Source organism: Microtus pennsylvanicus, chromosome 13, assembly GCF_037038515.1.
Source record: "Microtus pennsylvanicus isolate mMicPen1 chromosome 13, mMicPen1.hap1, whole genome shotgun sequence".
NCBI lineage: Eukaryota > Metazoa > Chordata > Mammalia > Rodentia > Cricetidae > Microtus > Microtus pennsylvanicus.
The window spans coordinates 48,200,387-48,207,208 of record NC_134591.1 but is presented as its reverse complement, the minus strand read 5'-3'; the positions used below and the strand labels follow the sequence as shown (position 1 = coordinate 48,207,208).

At 49.0% G+C, this 6,822-nt stretch overlaps 1 long non-coding RNA gene across 1 annotated transcript; it reads right to left on the bottom strand.

Moving 5' to 3' along the window:
* Nucleotides 1-4,809: 4,809 nt before the first annotated feature.
* On the bottom strand, nt 4,810-5,763 carry LOC142834305 (uncharacterized). Its single transcript, XR_012907547.1, has 3 exons — nt 5,686-5,763; nt 5,351-5,476; nt 4,810-4,869 (listed from the first exon to the last, which is right to left on the bottom strand). It is a non-coding gene; the product is annotated as an uncharacterized LOC142834305 (long non-coding RNA).
* Nucleotides 5,764-6,822: the final 1,059 nt, after the last annotated feature.

The following is a 6,822-nucleotide window of genomic DNA, read 5'->3' as shown; positions in this document are numbered from 1 at the left end:
ACTTCTGTTGCTGTGCAAACAATGTTCCGAAGCAACTCATGAAAGAAAGAGTTCGCTTTGGCGTAGGGTTCCAGAGGAGGAGTCCATATTGCTGAGGGAGACTTGGCATAGCTGGAGCACAAAACAGACTAATCACATTTCATTACACGGGAAGCTGTGAAAGCAAACTGGAAGGGACTATGAACCCTCAAAGTCTGTCTCCAGTGTCATACTTCTCCCACAAGGCCACAGTTCCTAAAAGTTCATAATGTCCCCAGACAGCGCTACCAACTGGGGAATCAAGTCGTCAAGCACCAGAGCCAATGGAGGACATTCTTTGTCCAAACCACTGCACCCAGCAACAACATAACTAACACACCTAGGGACTGAATTCTTGTTCTGCTAGAGAAGTTGTTCTCAACCTGTGAGTTGTGACCCCTAATGGTGACCTTTCCACAGGGGTTGTTTAAGACCTTCAGAAGACACAGATATTTATGGCATGATTCATAACAGTAGCAAAATTACAGTTAGGAGGTAGCAGCAATGTTAATTTTATGGTTGGGGTCACCACAGCATGACGGATTGTGTTAGAGAGTTAGGAAGGTTGAGAGCCACTGTGTTAGAGGCTGGCTAGCCATTCACACACAAGCCTGAGTTTATAACAAACAGAACGGCCTTCTTACCCTGAACCAACCAGGATTTCTGATACTTCATTTCCCACTGTGTCCCCTATGCAACCTTTTAGCCCAGGACTAACCCAAGCCTCCCACACAGCCTCCATACTGGGGGATGGGGGCTGTCCTGTGTCCCAACCCCTGACCAAAGGCCCTAGACTTGTTCTCTGGAAGGGAGCACTGGAAAGCTTGTGTGGCAGGTCCCGGAGTTCTACTGGCCCATGGGTTTGTTGTCGTCAGTGTGGAATCAGGTTCTGCCTCTCATGTGGATCATGGAAGTTTGATATCTTCACTGTGTGGACCATGGTGGCCCCCTCCACCTCCAGTCCCTCTTCTCTCTCCCTTGGGCTATCCCTTTCATGCCAGGGTTGGTTCATAATTTATTGTGCTGGCCATTGCCTATCCTTGTCTCTGCCCCCTTGGTCACAATTTCTGTCCTGTGACTCTCTAATCCTTCAGGCAGCCACTGACTCTTGTCTATGTCTGAACATCTCTGCTTCATCTCTGGCTTCTGTCCGAACGCTGTGTCTGCTGTGGCTCATGCCTTTCTTCGTGTCCCATCAGCTGCTCTATAGTCAGGGACAGCAAGAAGGCACACTAAAATGCGGCAGAAAGGACTCCACATGGAGTTCCTTCAGCCCTCAGAGCTGCCCACCCTGCTCTGCCCCAGGAACATGCTCAGGCCACGGCTGGAACTGAGGAAACTCATCCGCCATTTCTGGTGAACAAAACCTTCCCAGGAATTCCCTGTGGATGACCCAGGCAGCACCTGAGGGAGAGCAAGCGCCTTGCCAGGAAGAGGTCCCACCTGTGTAGTTTCCAAGGGAAACACCGCCTTGCCTTGACAGATGGAGAACCTGGAGGGAGCAGACTCCACACGCCATAAATTGCCAGCCTGAGTTTAATCTGTAGCCACTTACCGCCATGTCCAAGACTGAGGTCTTTTTGGGACAGAAGGGGGTTTGCACAGCTGGATTTGGTGCTGAGAGGGGAGTCCAGAGAGCCACGATGCTGGGACAGCCTCAGATCTACAAGACCTCCAGCAGAGAAGACCGGGATGGGCTACACAGGGCACCTGGGGCTGTGCAGTTTGTGGTTGTGTGGCCCTGTTGTCAGTCAACGTAGCATCTCAGCTCCGTCCTAGAGGAGGAACTTAAAGGGCCACAGGAACAGAGGACCAAGCTGAAAACAGCCAGCTTAAAAGCCCAAACCCTCTTCCCCTCCCCTCCCCTCCCTTCCCCTCCCCTCCCCTCCCTTCCCCTCCCCTCCCCGATGCATTGTCAGAAAATTATGAAGGAGAAAACTGTTGACTTGACTTCAATAGAAACCACCACCATTCATACATTCTTCATTCATTCATTCATTCATGCATTCATTCATTCATTCATTCATTCGTTAGGCACTTTTAGGCATCACACAGTGTGGGAAGTGCTTGGGTTACCTGCATGAGCTTCACGTTTTCTGCCTTAGAACAACTGGCAGCATTTGGGTAGACACATCCAGAGTGAAAAGTAAACAGAGTTACATGAGAAGACAAGAGGGAGCTGCTGGAGGAAAATCTGGGGACTTCCGGAGTTCCTTTGCTGCTGGATAGAGTAGTTCAGAGGTGTCCTGGAGGAAGGGGTTCATAAGCTGCATGGCTTATGCAGAGATTTTAAGCAACTGGAACTTAAAGGGCAGCCTGAAGGGACAGAGACAGAGGCAGAGGCCTGCGTCCAGAAAGCAAGGGGTCAAGAAGCACACAACAGGGAGAAAGAGCACAAGAAAGAGTCGGAAGGGTCCCGGTCCCTGCGGGCAAGGCACTGAGCAGGACAGTCTGAGGGAGGTGAGAAGGTAGGGCCACTGCATTGGAGGTCTGGAATGAGCAAAATGGTGGGATGAGTGGGAGGGTGCTGAAGAGGGAGATGCGACTTAGAGCGTGGATTAAGCCGGCCTGGAACTTTGGTGTCTCCATGATTAAAATGGAAGGATGCCAGCGCCTTTCTCAAATGTGCCTTGAGACTTGGCATACTCCTGCAATGACTGGTGATGACTGTCATGTGATGTGACCTCAGAGTCGTGGTTCAGGTCAGGGTTCTCCCCCACTGCCTAAACAGGATCAGGATATTGGCATCTCCACCTCACCGAGTGCTTGTCTTCATTGCTTACCCCTTTCTTGCCCATGTAGTACTGGGGTGGGTCAGCCTGACTCATCTTCCACAAACGGCCGCACATGGTGAGTTCTGCTTAAGAGACTCATGCACCCTGCTCTGATCTCTGCACAGCGTGACTGTGGCCAGAAGGAAGGCTGCCCTTCCTGGACTCTCAAGCTAGGCTGCCTCATCTGTGCTTAACCTTCTCTTCCCCCCTCAGGGGAGCCCCTCAGTGCTCCTGGGCTTGGATTCAGAAAAAGAAGACGTTTGCTAACCAGAGAATAGTTTCCTGCTGATGGGATGAGGAAACCAAGAGAAGCTGCAAGAGGAGGACGTGTCGCATTATCTTGACCTGCTGTCATCAACACCGTTGTTGCCCGCATCCATCCTCACCGCCTTCATCATCATACTCCTCGTCACCATCACGGGCTCCACCCTATGCTCTAGCACAGGCTCCACCGTGCCTTTGCCAACATAGTGGCTGAAACCTCCTGAGCCCATCAGTCAAAATCAGTCTTCCTTCCCTTAATCTGCTATGGACTGAAATTTTTACTGCTACCATTTTTATTGCAGTGCCACGAAAGTAAATAAGGCAGACATCAACAAAAGAATTTGGGGGATACACGATCCTGTAATGGGGGACTTGCCTCTAGGGACCGATAGACACAGCAAATGGAAATCAGGGTGAATTGGCCATGATAAAGTTATGAGCTAACTGAAAGGGGATGAGGGAGAGTTGGAAAGACTGGAGAAGACTTTTTGGACAGGTAAGAGTCTCCTGTAGAGAGAGACCTCTATTGACCAGTGGCATGAGCAGGGGCCAATTCAATTCCATTTCTCCAGGGTCTCTATAGGGCCCAGCTCAGAATGAGGCTCCATTTGGGGACAGAGAAGTGGAGAGATGGGATTGGGGCTCCTTGGGTTGAGGAGGGTGAATTCTTTTGTAGAAGATCTTGTGGGAGTCGGGGAGGAGGAAACAGCCCTGCCTGAGAGCCTGAGCAGTCACGATCGTGGGGATAGCCTGGGCAGTCAGGAACATGGGGATAGCCCGGCAAGAAAACAAACCCAGAGCTCTCTTCAGGAAACAGAGAGAGTTAGGTAGGAGAAAGGATGGAGGAACCGTGATCTGAACCCCAGAGTGAGCTCTGACTTTGGACCCATTCTGAGCCAGTTTGCTCATCTGTAGAATAAAGGACAGAGTGGGAAGAGTTTCTCACGACTGCTGTGAGGATTAAATGAAGTCATGTATGTAAAATCTTTAGCATGATGCCTGGCCTGTAATAAATTCTTAATCGATGCCAGCTAATGTTACAACTCTTTTGTATTCCTTCAGGAAAACTGTCAGAATTGCTGAGAAGACTAAACGTGGTCACATATGTAAAATGCTTAGCATCTTCCCTGGCATATATTAAGTATCCATCAATGCGAGCTAATGTCATGACTGTCATATTCCTTCTGGAAAACACACATGTCATCATGCCATATCCCTGAGTCAGTCTTAGTTCTGCCTCTCCTCCTTCACACACACACACACACACACACACACACACACACACACACACACAGAGAGAGAGAGCCTTAACCAACACCAAGTCCCTCTTCTCTCAGCCCTGGCTTCAAGTAAGAACTGACCCTTCCTTCTTGATCAAGTGTGGAGATCAGGGAATGAAGCTGCCCCAACTGCAGCCCAAGCTGACCAGGCCCTCATGGGTTCTATGGAGGCTGACTCTAACCGCCCATCTGAGCTCAGAGCAGCACTGCCCTGCTCCTGTGAATGTCCCAGATCCTTCCCAGGCCTGGCCTAGGAGGATCTTGGGGTGTGCTGGGTGTGACTGCATGGGATACTGATGAGGAAGTGGTCTCAGTTTAAGAAGGAAGTTGAGGAGAGACTCCCTCCAGGAGTGGCTTAACTAAGTGGCCTCTGAGAGCTCTTCCAACTCCAGCATCCTTGGATTGAGTATCCAGCAGGGACTAGGCAAAACTTTGGTGCCAAGGCACTTATACTTACTTGATATAAGGGTGCATAGGACACAGCCCTTGACATTGAGTGGCAAGTACCCAAATGGCCATAGAAATGGCAAGACCTGTGGAAGTCAGAGCAACGAGCCCTCGCCCATCATGTTCCAGATGATTCCTTCAAAGGCCCAGGCTGTTGTGCTTTGGAATACTACCTTCTGGTAGAACATTGACAGGGGTGGAGGTGCATAACAGCTGTGTTGCTCCAGATGATGGCCTCAGGTAGTGGCATAGCTTACTGAATTTATTTTTTAAAAATGCTTTTATTACATCTATTTATTTGTATCTGTGTGTGTACACGTGCACGTGCATGCCATGGCACGGGTGTATGTGGGTCAGAGAATAAACACTTTTCAGAAGTTGGCTCTGTTCTACTATGAGAGTCCTGGGGATCAAACCCAGGTTATCAAGTGCCTTTACCAGCTAAGCCATCTCTCTCTGGTGCCATGACTGAGTTTTAAATGTAAGAATATTGCATGCTCATGTTCGTGCATTGCGCCACAACAGAAGGTTCTGTTGGACCAGGTTGCATTAGGCTACTTTTCTTACCATGCAGTTCCACAGTCCTACGTTAAGGGGGCGCTCCAAGGCTGGACAGGCCAGTTTACTGAGTGACTTGCTAACGAGCTCCACTTCTCTGGGTTAGCTCAATAAATGAAGAGATAGATCGTCAGGCTTTAAATAAATAAATATATAAATAAGTAAATAAATAAATAAATAAATAAAGACTTCGTCTACGACTTGGAGCTTGCTTTTCTCCCCTTGAAGGAAGAAAAAGGAAGTCTTCATTCATTGTCCCCCTTGTCCTCTTTTCCCTCGGTTGACCCCAACCTTCTGCCACCCAGAACACAGCTCCCAGCGATCTGGAGAACTTTTGTATTTACCGCTTAGCACTTGCTGTACGCGGCTGTGGCCTTCTTTAGAAGCCTTTTCTTTACGAGTTTATTTTGGCTTGTGCCGAGCATTCATAAAATTCCTAGGGAACTGGAGGTTCAAAAGTCGGGCTTGTGGAAGGAGAGGTGGGAGGGGGTGGGAACAGCAGAGAGGGGCGAGGCAGGGCCAACCCTGGGAAGCTGGAGGAAGAGGCCGTTTTCCACTCTCCACTAAAGGGCCTTGCCGGCCGCCTTGTGAGTCTTGGGTCTTCTGGGTCGTGAAAGGGGTGGAGGAGAGAGAGGCGTGGCGGGGGCGGTTGTGGGAGGAACCGCAGGCCTGGGAGGGCTGGGATCTTCCCACCGCCGCAGAGCAGTTTCTGATAGGGGTCCTGCTGGCTTGTCTTGGGTTTTCTTGTCATTCATCTCCTCCTTGGACAGGGGCTCCAAGGCAGGTTGGAGGCAAGGATGAACGCCTGAGCACAGGGCATATGAAACAAATTAGGTCTCTGTTACAGCCACCCAGAGGCGGGTGATGGATGGGGCCTGTGCTCTCAGCAAAGCTAATTGGCAACACACAGAGACATCCAAGAAAGTATATTATTTTGCCAGACTTTGGAGTCATTGGTTCCCGCCCCCACCCCGTTTCTTTCTTTTTAATTTTACTTTTTATTGTAGAACACTATACAGCCAGAGATAAAAAGTGCAGTGAAAGTTTTAAATCTAATAAAAAGCATTGATTGCAGAATAAAAATAATGTGTAATGTAATCAGGTTTTATTAATCTGCCTTCATTGCACCTTCTGAAGGGACACAGATGCACACACACACACACACACACACACACACACAGAGAGAGAGAAAGAGAGAGGGAGAAGTTGTTACAAATTGCCCTTAGACCTGGGCAGAGGGGAAAAACCAAAAGCACCCAAAGTTTATTCAGGGCCACAAGATCCAAGAACCCCAAATAATGTATAAATCGTGACCAACAGGAATCAAAATGGTATTCTAATAAGATTTTTGTTTTTAGTGGCCACTGAGTGTCTCAGGATTTTTCTAGGAAATTGTGGGCACTTATCGTTTGTTCTGGAGTAATTTTCGTCTTTGCTTTAGGAAACAATAGATCTGTTTACTAGATCTATTGGTCAGCAGT